The sequence below is a fragment of the Hydra vulgaris genome, chromosome 15 (genome assembly GCF_038396675.1).
Source record: "Hydra vulgaris chromosome 15, alternate assembly HydraT2T_AEP".
In the NCBI taxonomy this organism is placed as follows: domain Eukaryota; kingdom Metazoa; phylum Cnidaria; class Hydrozoa; order Anthoathecata; family Hydridae; genus Hydra; species Hydra vulgaris.
The window spans coordinates 55,723,698-55,746,568 of NC_088934.1; the positions used below are offsets into that span (position 1 = coordinate 55,723,698).

Sequence of the window (22,871 nt, forward strand, 5' to 3'; positions counted from 1 at the left end):
TGCTTGTTCAGTTTATTTATTTGACACTGCCTGTCAGAAACTGAATCAGGGCCGCCAAGAGCCGTCACGCCGCCTTGGACTGGAACCCTGATTGGCGCCCTTATTTATTAAAGTTACTCTATATTATAGATAATGGACCTTTTTTTTTTTAGGTACCTTCTATTCATTTGGTGCCCCTTGGATATCTGCCGCCTGGAAAAACTGTCTCTTACGCCCCCCTTCAACCCCCTCGGCGGCCCTGTCTGGAATAATTAAGATTTTATATACAACAAAGTGTTTACAAATTTTTAATAAACTTGGTGATAATTACCACGGTGAAAAAGTCGCAGATATCTGACAAAATTCTACTATTGTTGTAAACGACTCCAATGTTTTTGACAAATTATTTGTTTTTTTTCATAAACCGTTTTATAGCCTTTGTATATAATATATATATATATATATATATATATATATATATATATATATATATATATATATATATATATACATATATAAATTTTTTTTAAATAAGTATTATTGCAAATAAACTTATTATTACTACTTGCTACTTATAATAAATGTTCGAAAACACTGATAGAAATAAAAGACCTTTAGACAGCATTAACTTTGTTTCCGAATAAAATTTCAAGAAATACAAATAATTGAAGTTTTATTCATATTATTATTCATTAATACTACGCATTTCATTAAAAATAATCTACCTCCACATATGTAATCAGTAAATCAAATGATTTTTTTGCTGTTTACCGTTTTTTTCTAGTCATTTGTAACAAAAAGATCAATGCTTTAATAGCAGACTTTACCTGAGCATCTATGAAAAACAAAAACATGAGTTAAAGCAAAAACTTAATAAGTTGGCAAATTTGGCAATTGTGAGTTCACAAATCTCAATATTATTAAATAAACTATTTTTCATTGTAATAAAAAAAAGCTGTTATTGAAATTAAATATTAAAAAAAAAACTAACTTGACCCTCCAATAGCTCCAAAATCATTGATAAGTAAATGAGTAAAGTAAAATAACATATACCACATTTTTACCAAATGTGAGATTTCCACAAACTAATTTGTTATTAAGTTGCCTAACAAAAAGAAAAAAGTTGTTTTACTGACCGCTAACCGTCAAAACCAGAGACACGTATTATCTTATGTCCAATAGGCAATAAGGCACTATGAGATATGTCCAGGACAAACAACAATTATTAATATATATTTTTTAAGTTAGAAATTTAAAAAATACCATAACAGGAAAAATCTTAATATTTTCTGTTTGTAATTAAAAGCTATAAGATGCTTTACTAAAAACTTAAAAAATAATATTTAATTAATGAAAAGAAAAAAATTAATAAACATGACTCTAACCATTTCAAGTGTCTTTTGTTAAATAGAATAAAAATATAATTAAATTAAAAGTTAATTTTAAATTAGAAATAGTGGTACCAATTGTGGCAGTAACAAATGGTATCTGCTGAGCACATTCAAGATATGATGGATGTCTTTGTTCTATTTTTTTCCGTCTCCTGCAAAAAGTTTTTTATTGCGGCAATTAGCAAGCCTTCAGAAAATACTGTTGCAGACAATGTTGCCGGGTTTAAAAATTTAGGTTTTAACATCAGTACCTGTTAATTCATTAAAATAAAAAATGAAAAAGCTTTATTCCATGATAAGAACAAGAAGCACATAAAAAGGTGAAATATTTTATTGGTTGGATTTATAACAATTATTCATTTGAACCATATTCACTATGAAAAAGGTGTCTACAAACATAATACATTATAACTTAACCTTTTAACATTATACATTATACCTATATACCTTATAACATTATACCTATGAAAAGAGTGTCTACAAACATCATACCTTCACAAAATTCACATCCTTCTTATCATCTATAACAACTGACAAATGAAAAATCATCTTCTGAGAATACACCACCCTTTTTTTGAATTTACTAAAGTAGTAATTTTATCACAAATTCTTTTTCTATTTTGTTCCCCTCGTTCATCTTTTGGAGACCACGTTCAGCATTTTTCAATGTAATTAAGCTTTCTGCGAGAATTTTCAATGCATTTTGCCAAAAAACCTTGTGAGATTTAGGCTCAAAAAAAACTTTTTGATTTAGACCAGTGATTCCTGAAAGAAATACACTTACCATATTTAGCTTGTCTTTTAGAGGGTAAAAACCATACAGGTCAATAATTTTAGTAGTTGTGATATAGGTGATCGAGACTTTTTAAGCAATGCTGTACCCAACAGTTTTTAAGTGCAACATATGCGGCTTAGACTTGCTATATTGGAGCAAAAAAGACTCAAGTGATGCTTGACACGTAAAAACACCAGATTCAGCCTTAAAAGGTGTTTGAGTTACCTTTGATGTTACTGTTAGTCGAATGAAATGATGGGGTAATGTCATCAGTAATATTACTACTGTGGCTGGTATCATTTCCAGCAGCAGATGCTGTCATGAAAGGGATTTGAAATTCTCTCATTTTCTAAACATGGAAATGTTTAATAACTGTTTAATGCACTAAATATTAATATACCACAGTCTTTAAAAATCAGGCAAAAATATTTAAATATGTATTTCTTGGCAATACCCACTCCATTTCATTACTTTATTTGAAAATACCCACTTCATTTTATAAAGTTGGTAAGTTCAAATAAGGTGGGTAATTCCTCATTTAGAAATTAAATACAATACTTTACCTCATTCCAATTTTCATTTGGTTGAAATACAATAATTGAAGAATTAGAGCATAACACAAATGGAAAATCTTCTGGATCAATTTTTCAACCATCAGATTCCAAAACAAACCAAAAGAAAAAAAGATGTCTGTATCTATCTCAAAAATTGTGTGCACTAAAAACAAAATAATTTTAAAATAGTTAAATATATTAAAATAAATAATAGTAAAATATTATTGTAAATTCTGTTTTAAATGTTTAAAATTTATTATTAATAAAAATCTATTTTAAATATAAAAAAAAACTTTAAGACTATTGTTAAACATTATCTGCAAAACGATTAAAAATATTACCTATAAATATAAAACCAGGGTTGTTTTGATTTAAAACAATTTCATTTGAATCAGTTAATTAAAATCGATTTAAATCATGCTTTAAATCAGTTAAATAATAATCATGATTAAATTAAAATTAAATTGAAAAATACAGTTTATTAACATTTTCGAACAAACCAAGAATAGTCAAACCAAGTATATATAATAGTATTTTAAAAATATAAAATAGTATTACAAAACTAAAAAATAAGAATGCAATCTTGTATGCTTATGTTATTGTCATGCATGTTACATTTTAAAAAGAAAAAAATATATAATTGCTTAATTTTAAGCAAAAAAAAGTATATTTTAAACATATATAATACAAAAACTACGTAAAATAACAAAATGTTGGAAAAAAAGGTTAAAAAATAACATATCTGGGAGCAACAAAAAATAACTCTTCCTCTTCATAAAAAACTTGGTGAATGCTTAAGGGAATGTGATCTTTCAATTCATGGACATGCTTACAGAAAAGTGTTGATTGTGGATTGTAATTAATTAAATAGCCATGAAAATGGCTATCAAAGTAGTAAACTGTAAGCATCCGCATTATCATGAAAACAGTGTTATTAAGGTAAATAACACTTTCAACAAAACCAAACTCAGGTATACCATCATTAAAACTACATACCATAACACTTTCCTTTAAAATTTTATAATGCCCAATTTCAAAACATTTCAAAAAATGCACTGCTTCAGTTTGAGAATAAAAAATTAGTCTGCAAAAAATGATTAATGTCACTAGGCTCAACTTGATTAACAAACAATTCATATGTTTTTCCATTGATAATGTAATAGCTGAATACTGAGTAAGAAATGAAAGTATTTGCTAAAGCAAGTTGACCTCGCTTACTTAATGAAAATGCAATGTTTTTAAAACAGTGGGTACTTTGTGAAACTAGTTTTAAAAAATGTCAAGATTCAACAGCATGCACCAGTATCTGCATGAACGTCCATTCTTCAGTAGGCACCAGCATTCTGAAGCAGTCATTTTTAATTGTTAAAAAGATACAAAAGTTGTGGGTTGACTATTTTTGTCAGAAGAGTCAAAATTAAATTCAATTAACAACAAATTAAATTCGCTAAGAGATATATACCCATCAGCACTTAACCCTTCCAACAAATCATGCATTGCATGATTTATTGGAAGGGATATGTCTATCCAATAAATCATGCATTGCATGATTTATTGGATAGACTCATATACTCACACTTTTATTGTTTGATTGCAGATGGAGATTTCTACACCCTCGTCAGATTCTAATTGCTTCAACATATTTATTAATGGAGCAAGAATTATATCATAAGGCCGTATTTAGCGGACAAAGTGGATTTGTTGTTTCAAACCCATCAATATAAAAATGTAAAACCATTTTATCATAAAATTTAGAAAAATATGCTATCATCTTATGTTCTGTATCAACTTTATCAATGCAAGTAGTCACAGTTGCAAGATCTTCATAAAGATTTTGGACACAAGTAACATTTTCATCAATATTTAGTTAATTATAAACGGAGCGAACATGCTCTAAAGTTAACTGCAGTGAATCCTGCAGTAGTTACTTAACACCTTCAGTTACAAATTGTGCATTAGTCAAAAGAATGTTAGATTGCACTAGAAGCTCAGCAATAAATGAAACAAATGATTTTTGCATACTATCTTGTATATTGCTTCTTTCTCTATTATCTAAAGAATCTTCACTGCATTCCAATTGCTTTTCTGTTGAGATATCATTTGTATCATTAAATAAATATTGGCTAGAAAAATCACATATTGGTTCTCTATTGTTTACATGTATCAAATCCTGGTGATACTTGCAAATATAATTTCTTAAATTGTGAAAACTGGAAAATCTTTTAGGGTTGTCACTTTGGCCACATGGAATATCATTATGTGCACAGACAGATGTGCCCATTTTAAATGCCATACCATTAAGTTTACAGCACCAAAAGAAAACATTGTTTTCTGCAGACAAAACAATGTAAACTCATACTAAAACTAGGGTTTTAAAATATTTTGAAAGTTCTGATCTTTTCTAAATTGTGTAACTATAAGACAAAAATATTACCTGACAATAAGAGTCCAGCTATGCCTTTATCATACTTGTACACAACTACTTTTTTTTCAATCTATCTTGGTTGACATGTAAAGAATTAAACACCCAGAACTCTCCATCAATACCAATAAAATAATACTCAGCTAAACAAAAATCAATTTTCAATATATATTACTTATTACCTTTTGGATTAAAATACTACCTATTTCAATACAAAAAAAATTTATATTAATATTAAAAAGTAGAGAGTAAAAATTTAGGTGCAATTTCAATCTTTACACAGCAAAAAGTAAAAGGACAGCAAACCTAAAAGTTCAGTTTCAACTTATCTTTTAACTCAATTAGTTACAATTTTCTTGTGGATAGGTACAGCTGGAGTATCAGCTGAAAACTAGTAATTTCAACACCTTAAAGCTATCACCTTAAAACAATCGAGTTGCATAAAAAAATATTAAACAAAAGTTAAATGCAATTTTTATTATACCACAGTAAAAAAGAAAAAGCATAACAAACCTGAAAACCTAAGTTCAGTATAAACTTATCTACTATTCCTTTACATTCAATTATCTTGTGGATACGTAGAGCTAATACTCCAACAATCAAGCTACATAAAAGAACACATATTAAAAAAAAGTAAAACTAAGAACAGTTTTCAATGAACTATTTCGATAAAAAAAATTACATTTTAGTTTATTGCTAGTTGAATATAGTTTTAAAAAGTTGAATAGTAACATAATTAATACATTACATCTAAAACTAAAAATACAATAAATCTTTTTTTATATTTTAACACCAGTATTGGAATAATGGTTTGATTATATCAAGCAAAAGCTACCAATAAATTCCAACACATGAAGTTTAACAATTTAAAAAAAAGTATTTTAAAGGTACTAAAATAAAAAAATACAAGTTAATAAGAAAATTCTTTTTAGGTTTTCTTATTTTCCTGCATTTTAAACTGCAAACAAATTTATGAATTTATTTATAACAATGATAAGAGATGCTAAATATCCCTAGTTGTAAAAGATCTAAGAGGTAAAATTTCCATGATTGAATTCCCTTAATTTAAGGAAATATATTAAAGGGACAATTTAGTTTGCTTAAAGTGAGAGTTTAATTTCCTTTTCATCGCATACCCTAACTTTGGGAAAAAATTTAAAATTTTTTGCTATGTGTTTCTAAAAATTAAAGCATTTCTAATATTTATAAAAACTTGCCAAAAATTTTCTTTGGACTATTCAAAAACTGTTATTATTAGAATTTATTTTTTTAACCATTTAAGAAGGATTTTTTATGGGTGTCTAAATTATATCTTAAGTTAACCAGGGTTTTAGATAACTTTGCACAGCCTTATAAAATTTGAAAAAAACTTTACGGTTTATATGAACTTTGCTATTTAAACTCTTTTTATTATACTGTTTAAAGGAGATTTTAACGAGAGTTTAATGACGAATAAAAATAAAAATAAAAACACAAAATTTTTTTTAATGTAGGCAATTATATATCTTTATAATAAAAAATAAAAGCTTAATAAACAAACTCCAACAGAAATGAAAGTCTAATTGAGGTACTTTATAAAGTTCTCTAGTTTAGGTTATTTTTAGAGGCTTCTTAATGTGAAACAAATATTGTCCCACTCATAAAATTTTTTTTGTGTGTCAGACAAGCATTTAATATTTTTACCATTGGCTTCACATAGCACTGTTTTCCTTGGCATTAGTAATTTGTCCAGGAAAAAGTTCACATGCCTCAAATTTTCTGAGCTTGATTTCTCATTCTTATTTATGTTTACAAGTTTATTTTCAATGCTACTCAATGATTTTGAGCTAGAACTGTGATCATGGCACTCTTTCAGATCTTCTTCAGATTGAACTTTTGACTTTATGCTCTTCGTGTTTTTATTCAGTTTTTTTTTCTTTGCAAACTTTGACCTTATATCAAAACTGTTACTAAACTTTTCTAAATCTTCTGTGCCAACACTTTCCTTGCAAGAACAGAAAGCTTTTCTTTCGTTGTTTAGTTTCTGAAGACTGCGAGGATTTATATTTTTGTAAAAAAATCTTAAAGCTGTGTTCTAAAATTCTTTATTGTACGATTCTCTCTCTCTAAATTGTGTGAGAAGTGGACATTTACTAGATGAATACCACACTTTCGAAAACCTGATTTTGAGTTGTTAGCCTGATTTGGCTCTATAGCAATCAATAACTTGTTTAAAAGTTCTGGAAAATGTTGTTTTTCAAGAGATGTGCACCCAGCAGGAGAATCTTGTAATAATTAAAGCACTCGCTTCATAAGCGAGAGGTTCCGAGTTCAATCCCCACCACGTCCCTGGTAGTACCACGCTCAACTTGTTTTTCCGCGCAGCGGCCTTGTTTGTCAAGTTTCGTGTCAGAGTTATAGAGTTGAGAGAGGGTTATAACCACTATTTAGTAGCCTCCTCATCTGTAGTGGCCTTCTCGGCCTTGAGAGGTGAGTAACAAAAAGAAAAGAGGTGAATAACAAAAAGAAATTCTACGCCAAGCTGTTTTTAAAGGTTTAAAGAAAGCCACATCTAGAGGTTGAGTAATATACGTGCTATTAGGTGGCAGGCAAACAAATAGTATTTCATTTTTTTCACAGGCATTAGTTACTTTTGGAGAGATATCAGAGCATAAGTTATCGCCTAACAAAACTTCAACTCCTAATTTTTTTTAAAGAAGGTAAAAATATAGAAAAAAAAGACTCTTCAAAAGCTGCTACGTCAAACCAACCACTTTTAGTGTTAAAGTATCTGACTCCTTTAGGACCTCCTTCACACCAAGTTGACCACAGATTTACAGCTTTATAAACTACAAATCATGGTAGAACTTCACCTGCAGCATTACCTGATATCATAATAGAAATACTTGTCTTGGAAGTGTTTCTTATATTTGCTGGGTATTTATTACCTCTCTTTACCAAGCATTTTTTTTGAACCTGGATCATCACTCAGATTTGTTTCATCATAATTATATATGTTGCTTGGATGTACATTTTGTACAGTTTTTGATAATTCCTGAATATAATCCTTTAAAATTTCTTTATTAACCATTGCTCAAGATTTTTTTTAAGTTTGGCACAGATTTACTCGTAAGTTGTGGATGTCTTTGAAGTTTGACCCTCCCCCCTGTTGCCATGCGTACTTTTATGTCCCCCCACCCTTAAAAAGTACGTACGTTTCTCAAATACCCCCCACCCCCGTTTCTCAAATACCCCCTCAAATACCACCCCCTCCCCTCAACTTTTTTTTCTCAATAAAAAAGTTTATTTAAAAAAAAAAAAGACGGAGGTACCTTAGATACTTTATACGACCCCAAAGGCCTTTGTTTGCGCATTTTAAAAACGTCTTTAAGTATATATGCAAATAATAATTTAAATAAATTTAAAATACTTCGAAGGTAAGTGTGTATTTTGGCGAAAAGTTAATGCGGCGGAAATAGTCGACACTGATACAGGTTCGATTCCATGTGAAATCCATGTAAACCTTTTTTTGTTTTAATAACGAATCAAACGTAAATAAACTATACTTAAGGTGGACGTTTTTTTCAGGCACCTCTCTTTAGCAAGTAAAAAACGAGTTTTACGTGAGATCAGTAATATTGAAAACAAAGGGTAAAACCCAGTGGGAGGGGCAACAGCAAATTGTGTGCCCTTTTGCTAATTTAAGATGCTTTTTATTTTAGCAAAACCTAGCGGTCAAATTTTGAAGATTTTGAGACGCCATTGACACGTTTTTTGCGGGGGGGGGGGGCTCCGTCCCATCAACCACGACCCTTCTAAAACGTGTTTTTTGTCGACTCAAAAAATAGGTCTTACTCAGGGCCAGTGTATAAGGGGTGGCATGTGTGCATGGGTCTCCTCAGTATTTTTTGATGTTCCAGATAGTACACTTTCACACATTGTGCAATCTTAAGTTTGTTAATATGCCAAATGAGGTGGCCTTGCAAAAAATTAGGATGGCGGAGGCCTGGGAACAAAAAGCCCTAAAACGTTTGCCTCCTCCCTTCCCTGCCCAAACGTGAGGGAAATATGTAGCAAAATTTTTAACTTTACCATCTAAAACTAAAATTAAATTTATCAACAGATTTTAATTTTTGTAGAAAAATATTGTAAACTACAAAAAAGTTACGACCATGCAAAATTTACACCCTTCTCATTTTGCATGGTCATAACTTTTGTAATTTACAATATTTTTCTACAAAAATTAAAATCTGTCAATAAACTTAAACTTAACGGGTGATGCGGAAGTTATCGGACAAAATAAAAACTACTATTATATTTTTTTTAAATAAAGCATTTATCTTTTAATAAAAATATATTATTTTTTATATGAAAAAACACCACCATCTGCAATTGATCTCAATTTTGCTCTGACGCCTTTTATATGCGACTGTAAAAAGTTTAAATCAATTTCTTGTAGTTTTAGTTTAATGCGATCAATCAAAACTTGCTCTGTTGAAGCTTGCCAATCTGCCTCGTGAACCTTCTGTGCCAAATGTCCCCAAAAATTTTCAATTGGTCGTGCTTGAGGCACATTTGGGGGATTGGATTCTTTATCAACGTAATAGACATATTGGTCCATCTAATTTAGAGAATCTTTAGAATAATGAGAACTTGCTAAATCTGGCCACAATAAATAGTTAAAGTCTCCATGATACTTGTGAATAAATGGAAGAAGTCGTTTTTCTAAACATTCATTAGTATAGATTGATGAATTAATCGCTACAGCCTTGAAAGTGCGAAACAATGGCTCGGACATACCACGGTCAGATATGGTTATCCACATTAATAATTTTTTGGAAATTTCTCTTTTCCTATAAAACGAACACTTTCTGGGCATGTCTTTTTGTTGTTTGTGTAGTATCCAGAATTTCCAGGCATGTTGTCCCCTGCAAAACAAAAGTATTTTTCGTCATCGATGACTAGAAGCGATTTTGTGTTATAGAGTTGGTTAACTAGTTTCCTGCTTCTTTTCTTTGCCTTTATTTGTTGTTCTATAGTGTATTTTGGAGTCTTTTCACGTTTTCTATATTTAATATTCATTATTTTTAACTGACGACCAATTGTCGATTGATTTACACCGAATTTAATACCTATTTATCTCTGACTGACCCCTTTTCGATTGTTGACAAGTCTCGTTAATTCGGCTTTCTTTTCTCTAGTCCAGGATGTCGGACGATCAGAGCGCTTTCTATCAGAAAACGATTGAACAGTTTCAAGTCTTTTTAGGTTATCATATATTGTACTTTGAGCAAATCCTTCTTTTCAAAATGATTTACGATTTTTTTTTTTTTTTATATTAGGTTTATTTACAAAAAACATTTTTAGTCGCTTTCGAAAAGATTCTCGTTCAGCAGCATTTGACCTCATTTTAAATAATTGTGTTTCAAATAATAAAGTTTATATTTTATAGAACGTTTTAGCCTACGCATAAGACCACAAAAACTAATTATTATGCTCAAATAATGAAATTAGGATTTTTCCGATAACTTCCGCATCACCCGTTAGTTTTAGATGGTAAAGTTGAAAATTTTACTACATTAGTGCCCTCACATATGGGCAGGGAAGGGTTATGAGTTATGAGTTTGCACGATGTGTGAAAGTGTCCTATCTGGAACATCAAAAAATTCTGAGGGCGCCCATACATGTATGTGCATAGAGGAAAACTATACCATCTACTCAATATACCATACATCTTTTTATGTTGGCAAACTAGAATCTTTAGTCAGAATGTAACTTTTCTATTGATTAGCTGGTTAATTGTTATAAATTAGAAAATCGAAGTACGTACTTTTAAATTGACTCCCCCCCCCCCTCCCATACGCTTTCGTACGCTTTTTGAAGACCTCCCCCCCTCCCCCCTATGAGCGTACGTACTTTATGGACAACCCCTGAGGAAAGATTTTGTTGAGGGTATTTTTTTTTATCATAAAACATTTCCGCGTCAATTAAAAGCTTTTGTGGGAGATAACTTTTTACACATATATTTATACCAATTATTTGTTTAATTATATTCCACGTTAATTTAGTGTTGCCGTTGGTTTTTTCCAGCAACTTTGCATAATAAATTTTTTTGAGTGTATTTTTGTTTTTTGAAAAAAGTTTTTATAGTTTTTGTAGTTTATTTCATTTTTATATGTTTTATGCCTTAAATATTTAATACAAAGCTTTTGTTTTTTCTTAGACGATTTTATTAGTCGCTTGGTCATCCCGGGGTTTAAAAGAGACTTGGATTTTATAACTATTATTTAACAGGAAATGCTATGTCATACTGTTTACAGAATTGTGCTGAAAATAGTTCATATGCATTATTTCATGGGATTCTAAAGTAAGATTTAAATCGATATAAAATAAGATTATATAAAATAAGATTCAAATCGACTTCATGGGATTCTAAAATAAGATTCAAATCGATATTTTCTGATAAAAGAGTTTGAAAATACAAAAAGGAGTTTTCATTAATCTGTCGCGTTAAAATTGTAGAGTTCGAGGGGGAATTATTTTGGGTAATGTTATCAGTAATTAAGAATATTTGAAAGAGATCTGTTCAATCAGTTTTGATTTTGCCCGGTTCTAAACAACAGTTTTGAAAATTGTTAGTAACTATATTATCATGTAATGACAATGTATTCCTAGTTATTCTCGTTGACTTATTTATTGTTAGTATTAATTTGTATTGATTATTTATTTATTTTATATTAATTTATATTAGGTTAAATTGGGTTAGAGTATCTAAAAAGTATTGAACATTTTTATTTGAAGCATAATTATGCAAATTTAAGTTAAAATCACCAGCTAAATAAACATGTTTCCATGTTAAACTATTTTGGTTAAAAAACTGCTTAAATAAGTTTTCTCAGACCACCAAATGGTTGTATATAAATGGAATTAATTACAATATTTTTGGTGGTTTTGTTTATAATTTCTATGCTCAACGACTCACAATCTGTTTCGTTAACATTAAGATCATTACGTAAAATAAAGTTAATTGATTTGTGGACAAAAATACTAACATCGCCACCAGCGTAGTTAAAACGCGGTTGGTGAAATGATACGTAATTACTTAATTCAAAATATGAATTTTTTTCGTTGGTTTTAAGCCAATTCGTGGTTTAGTTGATGCAATAAGAGTTTAAGATTTTCAAAATTTTGTTAATACTTCGAATGTTTACATTTAATATAGAAAAGTTATTTTTGTTCTGACAAAGATATTGAGTAGATTCAGAAACTGAATAATAATTGCTTTCTAAATTTTTTCCATTAAAATAGCTATCGTCACTAGCATTCTCATCATTAAAATTAAATAAAAATTTGACCTCCATTTTTATGAGTAAAATTTAAAATAATTAATTAAACAAAAGTGTTATATAGAAAGTAAAATAAAATTGTAGTATATATAAATATGTAACGAAAATAATATTTTACTTTTGTTCACAGCCCAATCCCCAATGGTCAACTTATCGTTAGAGATGAATGCATATTATCCAGCCGCTCTTTTAACTTTCTTCTGATCCCGTAGAGCTTTCCTAATTGTGACAGTTTCGGCACAAAAATCTTCATTAATATAAATATTTTTACCTTTTAATTGAGATGTTTTTTTAGATTTTGACCTTTATCTTTATAATCTTACAGTTTTAATACAATTGTTCTTGGTTTGTTTAATTCTCTCTGGCCAGTTCTATCAGCTCTTTCAATCCAAATATTTGTTAACCTCAAATGCTCTTCAAAAACTTTACTTTTAATTCGCTTTCAGTTCACGTTTCACCTTTGTTTTATTTTAACCCGTCAACCCTTAAATTGTTTCTTCGAGATCTATCCTCCATTTCTCTTAGTTTACTTTTTATTTTAAGATAGTCGGAATTATGGTTTTGCTTTTCGATGTGAGATGTTTTTTTTTCTGAGAAGTAATAGCTGTCTTAATTTTTTCTTCAAAAAGTTGTTCGTGAAAATTTATGCTTCTTTTGATTTCTTCTACGTCTTTTTCTATTATCTTTATTTGTTTTGCATGATGATTAATCTTTAGATTTACTTTATCTAATATATCGTATATAATTTTCGTGTTTGCGCTTAATACGTTTAACACGTTCTTTTCCATCAGGTGCTTCGACGCTCATGCTCTTCCATCTCCCATATTCAATAAAACTGAACTTGAAATTGTATACAGCTACAAATACCTTGGAATCCTGCTCAATGAGAATCTTGATTGGGATGAACAATAGATAAAAGTGCACAACACTTTAAAATCAGTGCCATTTTTACTCAGGTGCCTTAAGCAAATTGTACACACTCAGTCCAACCTTCTACAAGTCTACAGATCTTACGCTATTTACCTCATGGTTTATAGTGCCCCAGATCATACCTGTAGCAGTCTTGCGGCAAAAAAAGAAATATAACATTTCCTCAAAAATGCCTAACACATCATCGGAGTTGATGCAACCAGCTCAGCTCATTTATAAAATTAGAATTAAATTACTTGTAATTTTTCGTTTTATTTATTTTCAGTATGCTTATATATATGCATGCATTAAATATAATGGTGAAGTCAAATTTTTATGTTTTAGGTGCATTATAGCTATTATTTTTCAAAGATTTGTAGGATTCAACAAGATTTAAAGTTTATTTTGTTTGTTTATTTTATTCCGTGAAAGTAATCCCAAAGATTAAAAGAATTCAAAAATATTAGCGAGTTGCGTGATAAAATTTATTTTTATGGTTTAATATAACAATTGAAATAACATAAGATCAAGTAAACTAGAAAAAAAAGGGAAAACTTATAGGTGTGCCATGGATTTTCCATGGAAAACCTGTGGTTTTTCCATAAAAACGTGTTCTAAATATCAAAGGAAATTCCACAAATTTCCATGGGTTTTTATAAAGATTTTTCATGGAAATTTTCCGTAAGGGATGGCTCTCTACCGAAAGCAACAGATATTGCAGCGTTAGGTCCAGTTGTTGAGCCTATACTTGATCATTACCTTAAAAGAGTAAAATTTCCATGGTCTACTTTTGGGTCATCAATCTGTCAGATAAAGCCCGTCGAGTGAGAGGTAAGAAAATATTACTTATTAACCAGTAATCTCCATAATTTATTAATGATTGTCTTTCTTGACCTTGCATACTTACTGTTAGCTTTATAATTATTGCACTCTCTAAATATGCAACTAGTCAAACAGTTGAATCTGTACCTCTATTTAAAATGATGTCATGGAGTAATCAGACTGATCCAGGGACAACATCCATGTTTGGTGACAAGGTAGGAAAACAAATTAGTAAAGTAGTAACTGATGGTGATGCAATAATTGATGGGTTAAGTGTACCGTTGTAATTTGTCGATCCCCTTTAAGACTGTGTCTAGTTACTAAACCCCGGTTAGAATTTAATAAGGTGTCAAAGCTACTATTTAAAATTGAAGTTTTTATTCTGTATACTATGAGAGGATTGAGTTTCTTTCTAATACATTGATTGAAATATCACAAGATGTCTAAAGCTGCTCCAACGGAAGCGATTCCTTTGGTTAATTTAGATGGAAAAGTAAGGATAATCTTGGTTACGAAGAAGCTCTTATTGATCTACCGAAAGTTTTAATAAATTTAAAACTAAAAATAACAATCTTGAATCTTCGAAAGATCAACTTTATGAAGCAGCATCTACAACTATTGGGAAGAAAAACTGGTACCTAATTAAGAAAGGGATGAAGTTTTTAACTTAAAAAAAAAACTTTTAATTGTAAAAAACTTATTTAAAGCGTGTACACAAAATAAATGTGAAAGAATAAGCATGTCATTTTTTTTCAGTGGTTGTATCAAAATCTTTTTAATTGTTTGTATTTTGTTTTACAACGTGTTATTAAAATTAGTTTTAAAAATGGCAAAAGAAGAAGGCGTAAGAGAAAAAATTATGCACAAATATTTTTTCAAAATCCTAATAGTAGCTAAAATTCGATAACAAAATCGTTGCAAATACATCCGTACACCGTTAGTCGTGTTATTCAACGTTTTTCTCAAACAAAATCGATAAAACGCAAATCTGGTGATGGAAGAAAAGAAGGTTTTAAGATATAAAACTAGAAAGAAAACTGGTTAACAGTTTTAAGAATAACCCAAGCCTTTCACTAAGGGAACGCGCAAAAATATATGGATTTTCTCATAGTTTTGTTGCAAAAGTTAGAAACAAACATGGTTTTCATTCTTTCAAAGCACAAAAAATGCCCAACCGTTCTGAAACTCAACAAAAAAGTGCAAGAACCCGCGGCAGAAAGTTGTATGACAATTTTATTTCTAAAAATTTCTGTATTATTGAAGACGATAAAACTTATATCAAGTATAATCATCAACAAATTCCTGGTGCTGTTTATTATATTGCCAAATATAGAGGAAAAGCAGATAACAAATTTAAATACACAAAAAATGACAAATTCGCTAAAAAAAACCTTTGATTTGGCAAGCTATTTGTAGTTGTGGCAAAAAATCAGCACCTTACATTTCTCAGTCCACACTTTTTGGTCAAATATATGTTAAAGAATGTTTACAAAAACGCCTTTTACCTCTCATTAATTCACACAATAAGAACTGTGTTCTGGCATGATTTAGCTTTAATTCATTATTGTAAACTAGCTATGGAATAGTATAAAAAGAACAATGTGAAACTTGTGCCTAAAACAGAAAAATCTCTAAACTGCACAGAATTGAGAGTTATTGAAAAGTACTGGGCTAAAAGAAAAATGAAAAAAACAAAAAGCTTAGCAGAAACATTAAAGATATTAAAATACCATTTAAAAAAGCATCAAATAGGTTTGTTTCTTATTTTTTGCGCAAGCTTATGAGCAAAAGCTCAAAATTTTATTAGATTCCCGCAGGATTAATTTTTTTTTAATGTTTGATCTTCTTACATTATTGTATTAAAACTATTACTTCGTTCAAACAAAAATTGAGTACCTTTTTTTTAGTTGTTTTTCTACTTTCACATTTATTTCGTGTACACGCTTTAAGCATTTTATAATAGATTAAAAACTTTATCAAAAAGCTCGAAAGGAACAAAAGGAAAATTTACTTTTAATTTCATACCCGTTTATGGGTGTTAAATTAAAAGTATACATTTTAGAAAAAAATCTTAAAAATGAACAAACTTCAATCAACAGTAAACGTTGAGCGACACTTCACATCTTTAGAAAAGCTTTCAAATTATAAATTTGAAGATTTAGTTATAGGCTTCAAAGGTGATAGACCCACAATATCGAGAAAGATATAGTAAATAAAAATAGTTTTGTAAAAGATTGATTGATGAAGCATTTAAAAATTAAGAAAAATTAGATCAAACTTTAAAAGAAGAAACAAATTTAGTTTCATTATTGTGAAACAGTTTTGAAAAATATTTTCTTAAATTTTCTTTAATTTTCTTTAGGCAAAAGTACCAGAGCTAGAGCACAATTTATAGAATCAAAAAATTCTCATAAACAATAAAAATAAAAATATAAATAAAAATTCTCTAATAAAGTTTTCATAAACCTATTAAGAAAAAACTTAATATAGAAAAAAATAAATGGAAAAAAACTATTTTTAATTCAGTAGAATATGAAGAAAAAATTACAGGTTTAGAAAACAATGTTAAAGAAATAGAAATAAAAAAAATCTGAATGATGTTGAAGATTATATAAGGGATTAAAAAGAAGAGCTTAAGTCTGTAAAAAAAGAATATTTTGATACTGCCAAATAAATAATATACGAAAACAGTCTAAATGCCAATTTCTTAAAACTTGCGACCTTATATATAATAGACTACTTAATAATAGAGAATTAACCTTAGCTGATAAAATACTGTCAAATTTCCGCAAAAAGGATGTAACAACTGCTGCGGTTATTACATCAATTGGAACAAGTATTGCATCTATAGTTTAAAGTTTTTCGTATCTTTAAGTAATAATCTTAATCTTTTAAAACCAGATCCTGACCCGACGGTTAATCCTAAGCCTGAATCAAAAAAAAGATTTCCTGAAAAATTAAAAGATAGATTACATTAGCTTGCTGGAAAGCAAGTCTAGCTCTTCCCGGTATAATTAGAGCTCTTATCAGGTGGATTTTCCAAGTAGCAGCAAATGTGGTTGGGTTTTTAGTAGTAAAAATCGTTGCGCTCTTTTACTAACAGGAGGTGGAATAGTAATTTTATTTATTCAACGCTACAATTAACACATACGTTATTTTAATCGAAAAAACGTGTAAAATAACTATGGCAAACGTCTATTATTAATTCCCAATTCCAGCAAGTTCCCTTTTTCTTTGGGTCCAATATGAAGTAAGAGATCTTTGAATAGCTGTCAACGTTACATCGAAAAAAAAAAAAAAAACTCACTCAGATTTTAAATGGTTCATTTAAATTTCTACATCAGTTTTTAATTCTGATAGTATGAGTTGGCCAAAAATTTTTAAAATATCTGATGACCATGAGGTCAAGGCCGTCTTTTAACCTCGACTTTAGCAGCTGGAAGTGACGGCAGTTATCTCGACGCTGTCAAGCATTGGTAACCATATCAAGAGTTTATTCCAGATTTTATTTATAAAGCTGAAACAGAGCTTCTAAACGTTATTCTCACTATTGATGATGTAAAGTTTGATAATAAATTAACTTTTACGGATGGTTTTTTAAAACCTATACCGATTTACAACTTTCGTTCAGTTTTAAAGCTGTTTACAAAAGCTGCATTTTAACGTGTTACTTTACTAATAAAATACAATCCTGAAAATTGAGGAGTAATTTGCCAAATGCCTATATTGCAATTCTTAATTTTTCAATAAGCTTAGCTTTAGCCGGGTTTGGAGTAAATAAAAGTATGTTATATTCGACTGACCCATTTATGGGAGCATTGTATTGTTTTCATTCATATTATACTTTCATTCAAATATATAAAAAGGCAAAATTTTATGGCAGCTTGATGTTCTTCAACTAACATCCCCAAATTTTAATTCATGAAAAATGAAAGTAATAGAACTGCTCGTGAAGTTATTAAGTCTGAATTTGCAATACCTCAGGAGATGGAATTAAAAACTTGGAAAATTCCCTTTGATGGACAGAGAATGGTTCGAAACGGAAAAACTGCAGTTTTTTATATAACAATTTAGGTCAAATTAGGCTGCAGGTCAAATATCTTACTAATATTTCCAATGGACTTACAAAAAGCGGTAAAAATTTCAGATTATTCAAACTTACACTGTTTGCTTACTTAGCGCACAACTGGCTAGCCTAAGATTTATTGTCAGAACAACATCATCTTTTGAAGTATATTTAAATAAAATAGATGGTTTTTCAAACCTCAAAAGTATTAGACTATCAAGTTATTTTGGAGGCGATACTTATCACTATCAAGCTATTTTGAACAACGCTAGCGCGGCTTTAAACTTTGCTTTTGCCCGTGGTTAGTATTTAATTCCATCTGATCTCTCTTTAAAGTTAGATACAGCACTTGAGTACAGCAACAAACCTTTACAAGCATTTTTATCAGCATTCAGGCTTAAAATAAATTTAAATACTGTATAGAAAAAAAAAAGACACGAATAGCGAAACAACAAAGACAGATCCAGAAACAAAAAAACCTGACCCCCCAGAGCTAAAAAAGTCAAACCCTAAACCAAAGGTATCAGACCCACAACCAAAGAAGCCAGACTCTGTGCAAGAGAAGCCTGATCCCAAACTAACAAATCCTGATACAACAAGTTCTAATAGCTTAGAACCTGGAGAGACTACCGCACTTGTAGATGCTGGGAAAATAATTATATTGACGTTGTAAGTTTAGTAAAGAGATATTAGACCTAACATTCACTAATAATCATTCACATACTTAGCATCTTTTCGTCATCTATTTAAAAATTCTTCTGAGTGGAACTTAGTGTGTAAAACACAAAATGCAAATAATGCTTACGAATTATTTCTTGTGTTTTTCTGTAAACAATATAATAAGGCATTTCATTAAATTGAACAAAATTTAGCAGCTAAAATTCCATCAAGTACCATAAAATTTGAGCCATACCTCAAAATGGCAAATAATATTATGACAAAACCAAATTTAAATATAAGTGAGTTGCGTAATGCTTTTTTAACTCTGAAAAATAACAAAAGTGCACGCATAGATAAAATTAGCGTCAATGTAGTTGAATCTTTGATGTTATTGAAACCTTAAAATCCGTTTTTGATGTTATTGAACCCTTAAAATCCGTCTTCGATGTTATTGAACCCTTAAAATCCGTTTTTGATGTTATTGAACCCTTAAAATCCGTCTTTGATGTTATTGAACCCTTAAAATCCGTCTTTGATGTTATTGAACCCTTAAAATCCGTCTTTGATGTTATTGAACTATTATTCTTTCGCATTTTCAATCTCTTATTAACGTCTATATTGCACCAAACTTAAATTGCCAAAATCACACCGGATTTTAAATCTGGTGAAAAAACAAATGTTTTAAATTACAGACCAATTTCTGTCTTACCTTGTTTCTTTAAATTGCTAGAACGCATTATGTACAATAGGCTTTATAATCATTTATTATCAAATAATATTCTGTACAACAAACAACTTGGGTTTAAAAAAAATCATTTTACGGATCACGCGGTAATTGAACTTGTAAACCATATATCGGATGCTTTTAATAAAGATTATTTTACCTTATGAGTTTTCATTGATTTATCCAAAGCATTTGTTAACACGTTAAAAGCGTAGGTACTTTTAGGGAGGTGGAGGGTACTCAAAAAAGCGTATGGTAAAATGCAGGGAGATGAGGGGGGGGGGGGGAGGGGGAAGGGGAGGTTGAAATAAAAGCGTACGTACTTTATGGACGACCCTTATTTTTAGCATCTAAAAAATTATATTTTATATTGTTTGCTGACGATCTCAATCTGTTTTATTCAAACAAAGATTTAAAAAATTTTATAAAATTTTTTAATAACGAATATATAAAGTTCATAACTGGTTTATAAGTAACCCCTTCTCGCTAAATGTAGATAAAACTAAATTCATCCTGTTCCACAAACCAAATAAAGTTGATAATTTTCCACTAAACTGCTAAATCTTTTATTCAATAAAACAAATGTAAGAAGGGAATCTCCTGTTAACTTTTTAGGAGTAACTCTTGATGAAAACTTGTCATGAAACTTTCACATCCAATTCATTGAAAGTAAGATCTTTTATAATATTTCCGTACTTTATAAAAGAAAACCATTTTTAAATACTAGAGCTCAAATGAAAATTTATTTTTCATTTATTTACAGCTATCTTTCTTGCTGCAACATTGCATTGTAGAGTACCCGTACGGGCATATATTTTTAAAAGTTATGTTCTAAATGCCTTTTAAACGTTTTTCAAACGTCTTTTAAGCGTTCTTTACTTAAGAATGTTTAAAAGACGTTACGTAAGAATGTTTAGGAAATGTCTTTTAAACGTTCTTTACGTAAGAATGTTTAGAAGACGTTTAAAATACATTTAGAACGTAACTTTTAAAAACAAATGCCCGTAGGGACGAATTACGGAAAACTCAAAAAACTTTTTAGTAAGCAAAAGCATGCTTATAGGATTCTATTTAGGGCAAACAGAACTGTGTATTGCAAACGACTATTAAATCGTCTCAAGGCCTTAAATATTCATAAACTAAACATTTACCAAATATTTCTATTCGTGTTTAAAATGACAGATATCTTCACTTATATTTCAATGAAACATCTCATAATTATCCAACAAAGTTTTCACAGAATAACTTTATTGTTCTTTATTTATTGTTATTTATCACAAATTTTTTTTTTTTTCTAAATACAAGCAAAGTCGTAATAAACCAAAAATAAATTTACATTTATCTCATTCAAAACCTAAGTTAAAGATTGTCAAAGATTTTTGAATATCGATTTAAGTTTTACTGATTCGCTTTAATTAAGTGATGTATAGCGTACCTTTATCAACAGCACTACATAGCCACCATTTTTAAATTAAACCTATTGACATAAATTTGATCTATAATGAGTATTACATTTTCATGTCATTGTTGAAACTCATTGAAATGTTTTAAGGGGGTTGTACAGTAATTCTAGATAAAAAAATCATTTTTATATCGAAAAAATCATAGCAAAGTTCTAATTTTTTATTGAATTGCAAAAAAGACTTTGGTATCTGCATTTAATCTTTGTTTGAAATGATTCGGTAGCAATTTTTATCCAAAGCAATGCTTTAATTTTTCCGCTGCTATGTAATTTTGCAAAGAAATTATACCACAAAATGCAATAAAAACATCTTTATACTGACTGCATAAAACAAAGTATTGTTATTCAGCTATTGCTTCTTGTTTATTGACCAATATTTTTGCCATTTCTTCTGATAACTTTCCTGAAAAATGTTAACATGGAAAAATACAGACTTCCGATCAAATTATGCGAGATGTCTAAACTGTATACACGTTGAAAGAACTGCTGTAGGTATTGAAGTAGGATCAGCTGTTCTAAATTCTATGATGAGCAACAATTTTTTAAACAATTTTTTTAATGAATTCGGAATGACATTTAGTAATAACGGGCAAAATTGTAGTTTACGTAAAGACACCAAACAAATCTAGGTAGCAGAAAAGCAATGTAACCATAAAACAAAATCAAAAAAAAACTGTTCTTAATAATACAAAATAGTTTTTGTGATCAAAATAAAACATTAGTTGGTGTAAGTGAAGATTTTTTTACTTAGTTTGTTTCCTTTTTTGTTTAACTTGCATTTTTCTCAAAATCATGTTTTGTGGACTGGCGACGGACGGATGTTTTCAAAGCTAATTATCGCATTGATTTGAAATTTGGCCCACTTATTTATTGTATTTGTATTTACAACTAGAAAAATCTTTACTTCTTTTTTTTTTTTTTTTCTCGTTCTTCACTACATATTTTAAAATACAAATGTTTAAGATACCAATATAAAATAGAATATTTATAGAATAATTACACTTGAAAAAGTTAAGGATAAATATAAAGAACGCGGACACTCTAAGAAGACCTCACGGTCTTGTCACAAAGAACCGCTGTTAAAACTTAGACATTTCGTTATAGTTTTAAGTTACTTGCTTAAAGGTGCTTGCAACGAAACTATATAGCTTTCCAAACGATGAAAATCACAGACTAAAGTCTCACGGAACATTTGTCTGTGATTTTTCGATAAATTTCACTTTCTCAAAATCCAAATATATGGTCAAGCAATCTTCATTCAATGATTGTTATTTGATATTTTAATTGAATTTTTCTACTTCATTTTCTATGTCTACGACTATTTTCTCCATAATAATATAATAATTGAAATGTTATTGAGATAGAGCGCCAGCCAATATCTATGACAGCCAACACAATAATTGTCTAATAATTTAGCTACAACCTGTTTTTCTTGTTCAATATTATCTTCAAGTCAATCAGCTTAAGTCTGGATTTAAACTCTTTGACTGATGTAGACTCCACTACCGATTCCGTAAATTATTTCATCCTAAGACAACCCTGTTTGTAAAGAAGTGTTGTCTACTTAAACAATTTTTAACAAACTCTTATTTAACACGATGTTTATAACCTCTAGTATTGGATGCTGGGCCTGGTTTATTGATGAATGCATTTGTAGCTGGACTTTGGACTTTCTTCATATCAATAGATTCAAAACCTTTATATAATTTATATTGTTGTATAAGGTCACCTCTTAGTCTTCGAACTTCTAAAGTTGTTAAATCTAATATTTTTAGTCTTTGA

The 22,871-nt window shown here is 29.6% G+C and overlaps 2 long non-coding RNA genes across 2 annotated transcripts; both read right to left on the minus strand.

Annotated features, from left to right (window-relative positions):
* Positions 1–592: 592 nt before the first annotated feature.
* LOC136092210 (uncharacterized) lies at positions 593–1,621 on the minus strand. The gene is made up of 3 exons (XR_010644271.1): positions 1,443–1,621; positions 971–1,084; positions 593–814 (listed from the first exon to the last, which is right to left on the minus strand). It is a non-coding gene; the product is annotated as an uncharacterized LOC136092210 (long non-coding RNA).
* Positions 1,622–2,708: 1,087 nt separating this feature from the next.
* Positions 2,709–7,341, minus strand: LOC136092209 (uncharacterized). The gene is made up of 4 exons (XR_010644270.1): positions 6,805–7,341; positions 5,635–5,725; positions 5,134–5,264; positions 2,709–2,862 (listed from the first exon to the last, which is right to left on the minus strand). It is a non-coding gene; the product is annotated as an uncharacterized LOC136092209 (long non-coding RNA).
* Positions 7,342–22,871: the final 15,530 nt, after the last annotated feature.